Source organism: Panthera leo, chromosome C1 (genome assembly GCF_018350215.1).
Source record: "Panthera leo isolate Ple1 chromosome C1, P.leo_Ple1_pat1.1, whole genome shotgun sequence".
Lineage (NCBI taxonomy): Eukaryota > Metazoa > Chordata > Mammalia > Carnivora > Felidae > Panthera > Panthera leo.
Window position 1 is genome coordinate 214,281,598 of NC_056686.1, and position 15,063 is coordinate 214,296,660.

The window sequence follows — 15,063 nt, forward strand, 5'->3', positions numbered from 1 at the left end:
CCAGTGATTTCCGTAATGCTGGTCGTTGAAGGCTGTTTCCAACTGGTCAGTGGGACAAGCATCTTGGCGTATGAATCTTTTCCTGCACTTGGGAAATTTTCCCGTGGCTGGATCCCCAGGAGCGTGTATTTATGATCAAACCATTTACGAGGCTTTTTTCATAATTGTATAGCAAATAGGAGTTATTAACGTTCGTCTAAGTTGCAAGATACATGAACTTAGAACTCTTTAACATAAGATATTATATTTAACCCTTGGTTTAGGCAGAAACCAACATCCTTCTATGAATATCGCAGGTAGTGGAGTTATCGGTATAGAATTGGGGAGATGATCTTATCAGACACTTCTCGTTCCAGCTTTCTCTGCAAGAGGTGGTGTCTTTGCCCAAAAGATGTGCTCAAAGAACATAAGGCACTTGAAATGTCCAGAATTAGTTTTCTCCGCTTTGAATACACTATAAACTCAATGGCTGCAGAAGGAAATCGTAGAAGGAAACTATTAAAAGATCATCTAATTAGAAAAACTACAAAAGCACGAACCCCCCCCCCCCCAAAAGTGTTTTATCATTTTGTCTGGGCGTTAGTTAAAATGATTACTCACAACATTCAGAATGCTGGCAAGGAACGAATATATGGGAATGACTATATTATTTTTTATTTTTATTTATTATACACTCTTATTTTTTACTTAAACTTTATTGATGGCTTAAAGGGGAATCCCCTTCAAAAGGGTTGATGGGTTCATGGTTTTGGATGCTAAAAGTAGATGGGAAATTTATGTGGCAAAAACTGCCAATGAGTGGAATTTTCAAAAATTTCTCTGTTTGTGGGAGAACGTTCCTTTTGTTTCACTACGGCAACTGGAATATCTGCCTTTTCTGAAGCCACCAAGAAGAGATTTATGTCCTCTCTGTGCTGGCGGGAAAAAATAAAGTGTGTGGCACATTGGATAAATACCACTGTGCGGGGAGAAACAGTCTTGGCCTCTTACCCTCATTCGAGTAGTAATTTGAATAAAATCAGGAAATCACACTGCAAACCTCTCATAAGACCAAATTTAGCATAACTATCGGTGGACCCGCTAAAATGCATTTGGCCACAGATTCCTATGTCTGTTGCCCATGTTTTTATTAGTTTGAGAGAGACGTCTACATGCCCATCAGTATCAGCAGCACAAGAACGTCTCTGACTGGTGCTCGTGACAGAGAACCTGGACAGATACTCAAAATCCACTGGTGTTAGAGAAGGACTGGCTGAGTGTTTTCAGCTCAGCTTGTCTGTTAGCTGGTTTTGCACGGCCACTCTACGTGAGTTTTGCGTATTCAAAGTCATTACGTTAGGTGTAGCTCTAACACGTTAAGGTGTAGGAAATAGCACAGGTACGGAACGTGCATCTAATCTGAGCTGCTGTCCTGTGCCCCACTGCTGGTAATGGGCAACTTGGTTTAAACAAGCGTGTAAATGAATTAAATAACCAGGAAGAACTGTCATGTGTTGCTCTGGTCATTTTATCGACGGTGAGAATAAAATGAAATTACTTAGTTGTGTGTGTTTTTTTTTTTTTTTTTGAGAAAGCAGTAAGGATTTTTATTGTCGACACAAAGAAGAGACACGAGTGTAACAAGACACAAATAAGTGAATGATCCTGATCATTTTAGACTCCAGGGCCTCTCTGTGGAAAGGTCAGCTCAGCTCCTTAGGTAGACACAACACTATGCAGAACAAAACAAAACAAAAAACCAGGGGAATTTGAGACAGTGCGTAAGACAATGACCAAACATGCACATGGTGAGAAGAGAAATAAAACGGTGGCTTTTCTAGTTCTTTCCTTACTGAGTTATAGGCAGTAAAAGCTTGGTTTGCAAGCATAGTTCATTCTGGAAACATGCTCGTCATCCAAATCGCTTGTATATCAAAGCGAATTTCAAGAACCATTGGCTCAGTTGTGATCATGTGACATTCGGTGTCCCATACTACTCGCATCGAAGACCATTCACTTGTTTATCAGGTTAAGATTTATTAGAAATGTTTGCTTGTCTTGTGGAACAGTCACAGAACAAGCTACTCGCCATCCAAGGTTTTACTGTATTTATAAAAACACACGGCCCTTTGCGTGTGGGGTGATGATTTCGTATAGGAAATTTTAAAATCCTTCCACCTCCTGGGAAAAAAAGTTTTACGCCTGGCCTGAACAAGAAAGTCAAAATAGGGTGACACTAGCTTCACACGAAACTCGACAATGGTCTTTACTTTTAAAAAGTTTCATGTCCATTTATCTATACCAAACCAGTAGACCGAATTTTCTCCCCTGGGAAGTTTTCAGCCGAACTGGAGTTAAATTATTCTCGCTTTAAGAGGGCAAAAAAAGGATATTCAAGACAAATGTCTGTTCTGTGATGCCTAAATGGAAACATCCCTCCGATAGCAGGGGCCGAAGAGGTGCTCCAGTAGGAAGGGGCTGCGGGGTGAAGTGACCCGTTAGGCCTCCCAAAATGCAAGGACACTCCAGATTCAGCACAGGAAGAGGGGTCCCTGCCAAGTCTGGCTGTTGACTGTACCCAGGTCTCAAACGGATCTCAGGTCCCCCAACCGGCAGGGCTGGAGCACGCAGAAGATCCTGGTCAAGTCAGCCGGAGTCTAAACTGGTCCGTGAACACCTCTACTCCATGCCTTGTCCGTGCTCCTGTTGATAGAGGTAAGGAAACGGAGAAGCCCCAGTTCTGGAACAACACAAACGTCGCTTACCTAGTGGGGGAAGTTCTTGCCTACGGTAAATAAGACAAAAATGGGTAATGAGGTCCCCATATATCACTGCTAGGATTATGTAGGTTAACTGTAAACGAAACAGTACAAGGTGGCTTCTTCCACCGAAGGACAAGCTTTGTACTGACGCTTCTCGAAAACCAATTATGTCTCCAGCCCTAGCCTTGGTTTAAGAAGTTTAAAAAAAGAATGAACAACCTTTCCATGTCAGAGCCAAGGTAAAAGGGGAGCTGGGCACGAGACAACCCTCTATCCAGAGCCTCTGGGGTACAAAGAGCTCTAGATGCCAGTGAGTGTGATGCATTCAAGTCACAGGGTTTGAGATTATGGGTCCGTGGTGGTGGTTTCTTCCCTTCGGTCACTGGGATGTCCATCTTGGGGGCTTGACGGTGTCTGAATCTCTGGCCACGTGGGTGGTCTGGACACAGGTCAGTTGCATTGGAGAAGGCTTCAAATCCCTTAGTTTATTTTTTTATTATTTAAAAAAATTTTTAATGTTTATTTTTGAGAGAGAGAGAGAGGCAGACAGAGCATGAGCAGGGGAGGGGCAGAGAGAGAGGGAGAGACAGAATCCGAGCCCGCTTCAGGCTCTGAGAGAGCACAGAGACCGACGTGGGGCTCAAACCCACGAACTGTGAGATCATGACCTGAGCCGAAGTCAGCAGCTTAACCGACTGAGCCACCCAGGCGCCCCTCAAATCCCTTAGTTTAGTCAGATTTGTTTCTACAGGGATTTCGTTCTACTGAGCTGACTTCTCTAAGAAGTCCCCCATATATCACCACCCCTCAGACATGCCTAGTTATTTCTGAGGTTAGGGACATCCCCTGTGGGCTCACAACAGGTTCTCAAGGTTTATCTTGGGGGCCAAATGGATGTCCATCGTCCACAACCCCACGTGATAATGGAGCCTCAGCCCCGCCTGGGACATGCTTTCCTGGATGGAGGCAGGATCCTCTTGCTCCAAAGCCAGCACATTTTTCCAGGGAGAATTGAGGGAGTGTGTGTCCCCCTACCCCTCTCAGCTTCTTCTGGGTCAAGTAGGGACTGAGCTGTTGGTTGCCATGGAGACAGCCTCTGCCCGCAGCCTGTGTGTCAAAAATAAAACGCTCCAAAGTCCGGCCCTCAGCTGAGCTGGAGCTGATTCAGAGACAAACGCTCCAGCGGCCTCCTTCCCTTCCCACCTGGGCCTTTATTCTCCTGAAGATGGAAATCTCTGGGGGAAAATCAACCTTCGGTGGCCTGCCCCATTCATCGATCAGACCAGAGCGCCCCAAAGCCCCCCCCAGCTCGATCCTGTTCAGACTTGTGTTCAGAATTCAGAACAGCTGTTCAGAAACGTGCGCTCTGCTCTGATCAACACGTTTTATCGCATCAGTTTGCAAAAATCAGTCTCTTCCCGCTACGGGACTCTTGTTTGACCAGGAGAAGCCGCCCTCGCTCCCTTACACGTACAATGCGTTTCCATTAACTGTCCGCTGTGAGCCCTTCCTGGGTAATAAGACTGGTTCAGAGTAGACGACAGCGATGGGAGGCCCCTGCCCTCCACCGTCTTACCATCTCCCAGAGGAGACGGGATGGATCTAAGAAACGGAACTAACACCACGATGCAGTCTGCCCCGTGCGGGGACGGGTGCAGGAGCGGTGGGACGCACGCTAGGCAGGGAGCGATCCCGTGAAGGATCCGAGCAGCACCTGCTCCGCAATCGATGGAGGAAATCTGCCGCCCCCCAGTTCTGCTCACGAGCCCACTCTGGTGTTTGCACAGACGCCTGGCGGAGCTCCTGGGGGTGCAGAGTGAAGTCTGAGTGGCTACAGATGGGCACTGCTTGCTGTGCACAGGCGGGAGCCAGGCGTGTGGGGTCGGCGGGAGACGTCAGGGAGCGTTTAGGGGGGGAGCCGGACGCTGTGTTTGGGACCCTCCTCCCTGCGACGGTGCACATCTTCAGAAAAGGAACATATGAACAGCGAAGCGATCGTGGCACATCACAGGTAATCTAGATCGTGAGCCCCCGTGGCCTCCCGCAAGGCTGGATTACAGCAGCATCCTTCCAAGGCATGTTTCCGCCAAAGTCTCAGCTCCCCTCTCGACTCTGAGACTGTCTTCCTGACATCACCCCGGAGCCTATCGGGCCCTGCTCCTGAGTCTTCAATGGCTCTCCGTTAACCCCTGCCCAGCTCCCAAAATGGAGCTTTGCCCCATCAGCAGCCTGGCCCTTACCCACGTCCACGGACACTTGGTCCAACCTTTCCATCTAGTCCCCAAACTCCAGAAACAGCCGTCTCACACAGACCCCCGGCCGCTGCCCATGTGGCCCTCCCGGCCTGGGCCGAATGCTGTGTCCTCCTCCCAGTCCGTTTCTTACCTCTTACTGCCCAGTGCTCCACGGCACAGGGAAACCACGTGACTTACCTGGCCCTCCCTTCCCCGTGGCCTGCCTCCGTTCTTTGGATTCATGCCTCAGTGGATTCTTGAACAGGTGGCAGGCAGTGCGGTGCCCCCGGCCCGGAACTGCGGGACGAGGGCACTGGCCGTGAATCCCAGCTTCACTGCTGGCTGGCTGGCTGTGTGCCTTTGCAGAGGTTACACAGACTCTCTGTGCCCTGATCCGCTCATCTGCAAAAGGACCTCAAACCCACCCTCGTCCGTACCTCGGAGGGTTAAGAGGATTAAACAAGATAGCTTAGGGGGAATCTCAGGTCCAGCTGGCCCTGGGTAACTGCTCCGTGGATTCAGCATCTCTATCTATCGTCACCACTTTCCACTGTTCCTTTGTCCAAAGTCTCTTCCACCTGTTGTCCTGGTGAGCTCCTACTCTACTGTCAGGGCCCAACTCAAGAATCGCCTCCTCCAGAAAGCCTGCCTGGATCCCCCACTCCCTAGCTTCCTGATATCTGGGGTCACCGGCGTGCTAGATGAAGGATTCTGGAGGCCACAAGCCCTGGCCAGGCCCCTACCCAGAGGCCCAGACCGGGGTGGGGGTGGGGGTGGTGGTCAGCACTCGGCACAGCGGTAATCCATTCCTGGTCCAGAATCCTGGCCGGGGAAGTTGTGGCTATCAGCTCCTACCGTGGTCTCCCCGCTCCCTCTGCGTGGAGTTCCCGAGCGAAGGGACATTGTCCTACTGGTTTGTTTTAGTCACCGTAGCTAGACGATGCTGGTCTCTCCCAGGAGCTCGGTTAGGTGTGCTATGACAGAAGTGGAATACTCTTCGCCGCTCTCCAGCGTGTCCTGAGCTGTCTTCACTCGCGTTGTTTCTTCTCCCTTCTCGGCTGGCTCAGCTATTACTCAGCCCTAATTAAACACCATCGCTTCTTTCCTTGTTTCCCTGGGCGGAGGTCACCAGCCCTTCCCCACGTGGGTTTGGCACCTGACTTCTCAACTTGGCCGCAACCCTTGCAGCCCGTCTGTGAGGGGTCAGGGTCCTCGTACACCGATCTGTTCCCCCCCTGGAGTCGCGGCTCTCACGGGACAAAGACCTGGTCTTTCTCATCGTTTCATTAATCCGCGCGCTGACACACGTCAATGGGGCGCCTTGCAGTGTGGATCTAATGCCGACCCTGTCCTCAGAGACCTCACCGTCTACAGGAAGAGGCAAATCCACCAGTTTTCAGTCCTGAGTCTTGCCCTCTGGCGGGCCCTTCAGCACAGGGCTGCAGGGGAACATACAGAAAGAAAGGGCTTCCAACGGAGCTCTGGGGAAGAGAGCAGGGAAGCATTTTCTGGAACCAGCTAAGGGCTCTCGAAGAGGGTTCCTCCAGGGAAGAGTGTTTGAGGTAGGGGAAAGACACACGGGCCAGTGGTGAAGAGAACAAACTTGAACCAGCTCGCCTGGGTTCAAATCCCGATTCTGAACCTTGCAGAGCCCAGTGCCCCCCAGGCAGGCCAAACCCACACGACGTTAGTTATTGTATCTTTCACCCAGCACCCACCCGCCCCGCCCACCACGTTAGTTACTGTATCTGCCTGTCACTTATTAACTTGGTTTAACTTCTGTGTTCTGGGCACAACGTGTCACCCTATGGCTAGCCTGTGAAATTCACCCTTGGGAGAGATTTTGCCAGGAAACTGCAAACAAACCAAACGCCTCCAGGCAACTCTACCTGTGTAAATAGAGAGGACGGGGCTCCCTGCAGGGTCACAGGGGACCCTTGTGGACGGATCGTGGCATTGATGTGCGTCTTTGACGGCTCCTTCCCACCTCAACCCCAGCGTGTGGCTCTTCCCAGAGCGCAGAGACTTGTTTGTATTTATTTATTTATTGTTTCTATTTTTGAGAGACAGAGCGTGAGCTGGGGAGGGGCAGAGAGAGAGGGAGGGAGACACAGAATCCGAAGCAGGCTCCAGGCTCCGAGCTGTCAGCACAGAGCCCGACGCGGGGCTCGAACTCACGAACTGTGGGATCATGACCTGAGCCGAAGTCGGACGCTTACCCGACGGGGCCACCCAGGTGCCAGACAGAGCTCCCAAATTAAGAGTTTTAGTAGCCTTTTGGTTTTTTTGTTTTTCTTTCTTTTTTTTTTTTTTTTGAGCTGTGAGGTGGGGGAAATAGGGTTTGCAGTAATTTTGCGTGGATGAAAGGGAAATTGCACGGGCCCATTCTGCCGTCCTGCTTGGAAGTAAATGCGGAAGAAAGCAGTGTGTCCGAGCGAGCCCAGCACCCTCACAACTCCAGCCTGATCCACTGTGAGGGGCTGGGCACTGCCCCCCCCCCCCCCCCCCCCCCCCCCCCCCCCGGTTCCTGCCACCCCCTGCTGTCCTTGCCCCGCCCCCAAAGCTTCCTCTGTCCTTTTCCATCTCAGCGCTGGCAAATGGCCCCGTCGTCTGGTTAATTCTTTCCGAGATGAGTGACAGATGAGAGAGAATCCGCTCTCCCGGGCTGGTGGGGAGGGCTCCTGGAGAAACCTCCCGCCGCAACATGAAGCCCCCCCGCCCCCCACCGGCCCCCAGGCTCTCTGCTTTTCCTAGAATCTGCTCATCAGAAACTGCAGCGCTCTGGGATTATTTCCAGAAATGCTTTCCTTTCAAGCCCCGCTGTCAGTTTCCCTCAGGCGGATTAGGCGGTTTGCGGATGCTTCACTCTGAGTCGTGGGCCTTCAGTGACCCCAAACTGAAGACACCCCGGGCTTCCTGCCTCGGGCTTCGGCAGCCCCTGCAGGTGCCCCTGCCAGCCCCCTCCCTGGGGACGCTGGGGGGCTGCTGTCTGCTCCCTGCAGGCCTCCCACCTCCCTCCCCGCCACCCCACCAGCCCTTCAAAGCCCCAGGCTCTGAGCCCCCCTGTCCTTGGCGTGTCAGGAAGCAGGAGACTCATTCCAAGTGAGGGTCGTTTCCAGGTCAGGAGAACCATTTCCTCCCACTCCTGATGGCACTTTGCTTTCCGGCGGATTTAAGTCCCTTCTTTGTCAGCTCTCCTCTTCAGATCCTTCTGTGAGTAGGTGACACAGTTTCCCTGTTAGAAAGAGTCATTTTCAGGCTCGAAGTACATCTGACTTGGGGGAAGCATTTTTACACTCTGAAAGGGGAAGATAAATTCGCTCTCACCCAGCACCCACCGCCCGCCCCTGGATCCAACGTGCCTGGACTCATTCTTCCTTCTTTCGCCTTCTCAGGGAACGCGGACAGCCCATGGCTGAGATGGTAGAAAAAGGAGAGCTCGACCTGAGCCATTCCCCAGCCCCCTGCTCCCCGAAACCCTCGGGGCCAGCCTCTGCCTGGATAAGCAAGCAGAGACCGCTTTGATCGAAACACTGATGGGCTTTCTCTTCTCGGCCATTTGGGTTGCTCTGAATTCATTTCTCTAGGTGAAGCGGGGACGGAGGACGGATGTGAAGTGGTGAGTGTTTGCAGTTTTCCACCCCCTTGCGGGCTCCCCCAGCCCTCTGAGGGGCAGATGCTCTTGCTTGGTTTCATCAGGAGCTGATCCTGGCGAGGGACGGTTCGGGAACGGACACCGGGCGGGAGGAAGGAGGCCCGGCCGGCTGGATTTGAGAGACAGTTTAAGGCAGGTGGAGACTGGATCGTGTCCTGAGTGTGTGTGCTTGGGCACGTGTGCGGGCACACATAAACTCTGTCCGACCCTCCTTGCTTTCCTCTGCCCCTTCCCCCCTCCCCCCGCTCCGGTGGCCACACCAGGCCTCCGCCAACCTCCCAAGCTCCGGCCCCGCCTCCGCCATCTCCTTCTTGGCAAATAGCCTGGCCTCCTACCCCTCCATTCCTGTGAGCGCTCACTCAACCTCCCTCCTCCAGATTTGGAGACTGCCCTACACCCGGACCCGGGGTTTCCTCCTTCCTCCCCACCACCACCCGGGCCCGGCCCCCCTCTTCTCCAACTCAGTTCTTCCTCTTTCCCATTGGACGCCACCTGCTCAGCTCTGCGCGTCTCAGGAACCTCGGGTGAACTCTCTCCCCACCCTTATTTGACCTCGTCCCGTCTCCAGTGACTAGTTCCCTCTAGAAGATTTCCACCTGCTCTAACCTTTCCTAGCCACAAAATGCAAAGCCTCTGCCCTCCGTCTCTCCATTGGCCTTTCTGTCCCCCCTTTTCGTCGTCTGGATTCTCACAGAGGTCCCTGTATTCGCGGCCTCCATTTCTGTCCCTCTGGCTCATGGCTGAGTCCTCCCCAAGGCTGCTTCAGCCCTCATTCCTGCCCAGAACACGCCTTCCTGAGATCACCAGTGAGTCCAATGTCTTTACGTCTAATGGAGTTTTCCAATCCTCCTCCTCCCTCATGACCCAGCAGATTCGACACGGTTGATAGTTTCCGTCTCCTTCTCCTCTTCGCTTCTCTTCGCTTTGCTTCGCTTTCGGGAAGCCACAGTCTCCTGGTTTTCCTCGTACCTTTGATGGCACCTTCCCAGTTGCCTTGGGGACCCATTCCACCCTACGTGTCTATTTACGTTGGCTTTCTGAGGGCTCTGGCCTGGGCTCTCTCTTTGTGCCGCTGTGGGGCCTCTCGTTCACCCTCACAGCTTCGGCCACTATCCCTGTGATGTTGACTTTCTGGTGAATAACTCCAGCCCGGATCCACCAGCTGACCTCCAGGCCTGTTCAGCCGCTGGCCTCGCTTCCTCGCTGCCTCTCTGACTACACTGTCCAGTGTTTCCACCCGCCATGCCAGATGGGAATCCTCGGGTCCTCCTTGGTGGCCTCTCTCCTCTCACGTCATTACCCTGGTAGGCGTACCCCCGAGTGTCTCTCAAATCTAACCATTCTCTCCTCGACCACTACTGGTCTCCTCCCAGAGGCAGCGATGGACCCTGACCCTCCTCGTTCACTAGCCACTTCCTCTAAACTCCCCATCTGGGCCCAAGTGCCGTCTTCAATACGAAAATCTGATCATGTGACACACTCTGTCTCTTGTTTTTCATCTTTTATCTATTTTTGAGACAGAGAGAGACAGAGCATGAGCAGAGGAGGGGCAGAGAGAGAGGGGGACATGGAATCCGAAGCAGGATCCAGGCTCCGAGCTGTCGGCACAGAGCCCGACGCGGGGCTCGAACTCACAGACCGTGAGATCACGACCTGAGCCGAAGTCGGTCGCTCAACTGACTGAGCCACCCAGGAGCCTCTAATCATGTGACCCTCTTATTTAAAACCCTTAAATAGCTTCTTGATGCTCTGCAGATAATGACCATAGGTATTAATAGAGACCGTGAGCCTCCGTGTGCTCCTGTCCTATTCACCTTTGTAGCCTCATCTGACACGCTCTCCCTCCCTGAGCCCTGCCCACCCCCCTCCCCCCAGTTCCTCACAGGGCACCATGCAGAGGGGAAGGGATGCTGTGAACAGTCAGTCTGGGACAACAGGCACGAGACAAGACTGTCTTGGGGAAGCTGTGTGCCCGACTCAGAGGTGACACATTTTCGCAGCATCCCACGATAGACTTCTGCGGTGCCCGGAGCCTCCGCTGACGTTCCTTGTCACCGTGTTTTGCATGCACTTATGGGATCTTGGATGAATGCTTTTTATCCCCGCCGAAGTGCAAGCTCCCCGAAGTCAGGAGCTATGTATGTCAGGTTTGTTCTCTGTGTACATCCAGGAAGCAGCACGGTGCCTGGCATGTGACGGCTCGATAGCGTTCAATAGCTGAGTGAATGCGGAAGTCAGATGCTCCCTGGGGTGGGGGTGGGGGGGCGATCATCCATCGGTTTTTCAGGTTTCTGCACATCTGCCTTTGTTTCAATGATTCTCTCTCTTTTTCACGTTTTAGTTATTTACTTGGTTTTGAAGGGGGGGGGGGAAGGGACAGAGAGAGAGAGAGAGAGAGAGACAGAGAGAGAATCCCAAGCTGATTGCACGCTGTCACTGCAGAGCCTGACGCGGGGCTCGATCTCACGAACTGAACCCTGAGATCATGACCCAGAGCTGAAATCGAGAGTTGGACACTCTACCCCCTGAGCCGCCCAGGTGCCCCTTAAGGATTCTTATACGATGAACAGCCTTGGAAGGTAGAGATAATGTCTCCCTTCAAAACCAACGACAGGCGTGCCAACTTTCTGCTATGAAGGTAACGTTCTCCTCTGGAGAGAAGGGTCGGGAGCCCTACTGTGTGCCAGGGAAGATCCGGGGTCGCCAGGAGCAGGGATCTTCGTGGAGCAGGTGTAATCTGGCTCCTGTCGTCTGGGGGGAGCTGGGGCTCAGGTAACCGACGCAAGGCATGCGGACATTCCAGCTGCTGCCGTCACGAATAAGCTGTCTTTCGTCTCCGGCGCAGGAGGGTGGACCTTCTCCCAGCTTCCATGCCCGCCCCTGGTTGGGCGACATCTCAGACCTTTCGGAGTTCCTGACGTTAATTCAAGTCATTGTACTTTACTCCTTCCGTACGTTCCTTGAACTTTGGTGTCGAGATGTGAAGAAAGGAAGCGCGAGTCCCGGGCCCTGTAAATTGCTTCCACGAGACAAACCTCAGCCCCGGATCGCGGCTACGCGATCTCCTGAAGGAAGGCTGGTTTTGCTGACCATCTCTCTTCCTTGCTCTTGTTTCTGTGGGTTCTCTGTTCTCTTCTTCTGATGCGCAATTCTTTTCCCTCGGGGTTCCTTCATCTGTGCTCTGTTCCCTTACAAGTACTGAAGCGAAGTGCTCGCCCAGTGTTAGCGGAGTTGCAGAGGGGGCTTGTAGAGAGGGAAAACATTCCAGGTTTGGTAGGCGGTGGTGGGAAAAACCCCGGATCAGGAGTTAGGAGGCACAACATTCAGATCCGTTCTGGCATCGCTGCTTATGTGGAGTGGGGCAGGTCAGGAAACTCTGATTTCCTCTCCTGAGCTCATGCATTCATTCATTCATTCATTCATTTTTGCACTCACTTATTCATCAACCATCACTCGTTAAATTATTTAAAATAAATGATGCCAGTCTTCCTTCAAAGGACTCACACTCTAATGAGGAGACAGACAGGAGAACTGCAACCCTCACATGATGTGAAAGGCGTGGTAACAGAGGAAGTCCTGGGGACTCATTGGAGGGCCTGTGGGGGCAGACAGAGGTGCAAGAGTGAGCCGCAGGGAACCGTGCGGGCAGCTGGGGCCTGAGCCGAGTCTGGTAGAGCAGGTGCTTGGCCATGAAGAAGGCCAGGAAGGAGATTTTAGTCAAAGGAAGGAGAAAGTCCCAATGACTCCTGTTGAGCCTTGACCTACCAGGCTCTGCCTCTACCACTAGATTGCCCAGCCCTCCAGTGGTGTCCCTAGGGGAGAGTCTTTATCGCCCGTAGGGCCGTGAAAAGTGTGGAAGGCGGCATGACAGCACGATAAACTCTGCCATTGGCCCTACAGTCTGGGTCCGGCCATCTTGTCTGCCCAAAAGGGATCGGGTCAGTATTCCCCAGGGGCTGGCTGTGGGACGAGTGTTCACCACGGTCCTTGGCACTTGGCAAACATCCAAACGACTGCATCAAAACGGGGCAACGTTTTGGAAATTATCCATGACTTTGTTTTTGCCTCTTTGAGAACATGACCTTCTCCCTAGTTGGCCCAGGATCTCCATCTGCCTGGGCTCCATCTTCCTGCCAGGAGGGAGCTGAGAGGAGAATCCTGCAGGAGGGCAGAGGTAATTCTCAAGTTTCCAACGTGCTTAATAGGATTAGGCAGCAAGAGGTTAGCCTGGAGAAGCGGGATATTGTCTTGAGGTGGAATCACAAATTCTTTATTCCCTTACCTTGAGTATTCTCCCCCCCGCCATCACCTTCATCACAGATGACAGAAGGAAGTCAGGGCAATGCAGGGCATCTGGTGAGACGATGCCAGACTCTCGTCATTATTTACATCCATGTGAGTCAATGAAAAGAGTTTAACAGTCTCAGTCACGGGGGGTTGGCTGCCCTTCCAGAAGCCTGCAGGGGGACAGGGCCATGCTGGCCTTCCAAACAGCTCCTGCCCCCCACGTTCTTCAAGCGAGCATATGCTTGGAAAATGACTACCAGGTAGAAAAAAAAAATAGGGGATCTCTTATTAATTTCAGGGAGGCACGAAGCCATCCCAAGAATTTGGAAGCATCGCAGAAGCTTCTTGACAAATCTCCGGAGTGCATTCCGTGCTTGAGCCGGCAAACATGTCCGCTGATTTGCATTTTTAAAAGGGGAGCGTGTTGTAGAATTCTCTGGATTCCTGTCTCTTAGAAACGCTGTGGTGCTTCCAAGGGGTTAGCGCCGGATTAGACATGGTTGCTGGAAGCAGAAAAGTCTGCAAATTATCCTTCCTTTGGGGGTGATTGAGTTCTTTAGTTTGCCTTGCTCTTAAATGGTGCTTATTGGCTGCTTGTGAAAATGGAAACAGACCCAGGATTTGTTCCAGGGCTGAGCACCCGGGGTCGAGGGGCAACGGCACCAATATGGCATCTCACTGCGTTCCTCCCTTTTTGTCCTAGGAGGGCGACGTGTGGGGCTGTGCATTCAAACGATAAAGAGACGCTTGCTATCAAACATTCGAGGCATTTCCTCCCACTCTTGAAACTTGAAATTTAATTTCTTGCCTTTCCAGAATAATATTTGACATATTTTAAAAAGCCAAAAAGCACCACAAGGCTCATGGTGAAAAATAACAGTCTGTGCCCTGCCCACCCCCACCCCCAACACAGAACCGAGGCAAACACTGAAAAGCCTTTTGCCTGTCTGTTCTGCTTTCTTCTTTTCATCTCTCTCTTTTTTTAAAAAAATTTTTTTTAACGTTTATTTATTTTGAGAGACAGAGACAGAGCGCAAGCAGGGGAGGGGCAGAGAGAGAGGGAGACGCAGAATCCGAAGCAGGCTCCGGGCTCCGAGCTGTCGGCACAGAGCCCGACGTGGGGCTCAAACCCACGAGCCGTGAGATCATGACCTGAGCCAAAACCAAGAGCTGGACGCTTAACCAACCGAGCCACCCAGGTGCCCCAAGGACTCCTTTTTCTAATGCCCCTTCGCCACCCCCACCTCGATGTAGTAAATGCTTCCCACAACAGCCATCCTCCCAAACATCATTGTTCGATGCTTACGCGATCATGGTTCTATCTGTATTTTCCACAGCAACTCCCCGTGTCCTTGTGTGGTTGTCACTGTTGCTCGATGTCAAACGTTTGGGGGTCTACCTTCAGGGTACGTGGCAAGACTTTTTTCTGCTCCCTTTGAATCCAGGCGGGGCTGCATGGGGGGCAGGGGGGGTGGGGGTCGCGTGACTGATCTGGCCAACAGGCTCCAGGGCATTTAATTGCTGATGTGAAATTCTCCAGGGGTCTCTTTGCATCAGGCACCGCAAGTTACCTGCGTTCCAGAAGGTGTTTGCTCCATCAGTCTGGGTCCTTTTGTGACTACGATGAGGACAGTCCCTTTTTCAACTGGCGGTGCGCGTGTAGCCATAAGCAAAAGATAAAATCTGGTTGTTTTAAGCTCCTGTGGTTTTGGGGACCGTGTTGGTTAGCACACTGTAACCAAAGTTTTCCTAACTGAATTCTTTCCTGAGCAAATGTTTATTTTTCCTGGAAATAGCAATGCGTCATTTTCAAAGGTTTGCTTAATTTTCTCTGTGCCAATCAGAAATTCAACTCCAAAGTCTACACTAAGGGTATAAATCTCTTCTCAGTATTCTTTGTCAAAGACTCTGTTAATTTCATCTTTTCTTTGGGGCTCTCTGTTCAGGGGTGGCCTTCTAGCCTCCTGCACAATGGTCTTCCTGGAGACCGCCTCCACCTCTCTCCGGTGGGGCATAAATCCCCTGCTAACTTGTTTTTGGCTGATGAGTTGTGAGCAGCAATGTTGTGCGTGACCTTTGGAAAATGTCCTTAAAGAGAGGAGGCTCATGGCACCTGGGTGGCTTAGTTGATTAAGCGTCCAGCTCT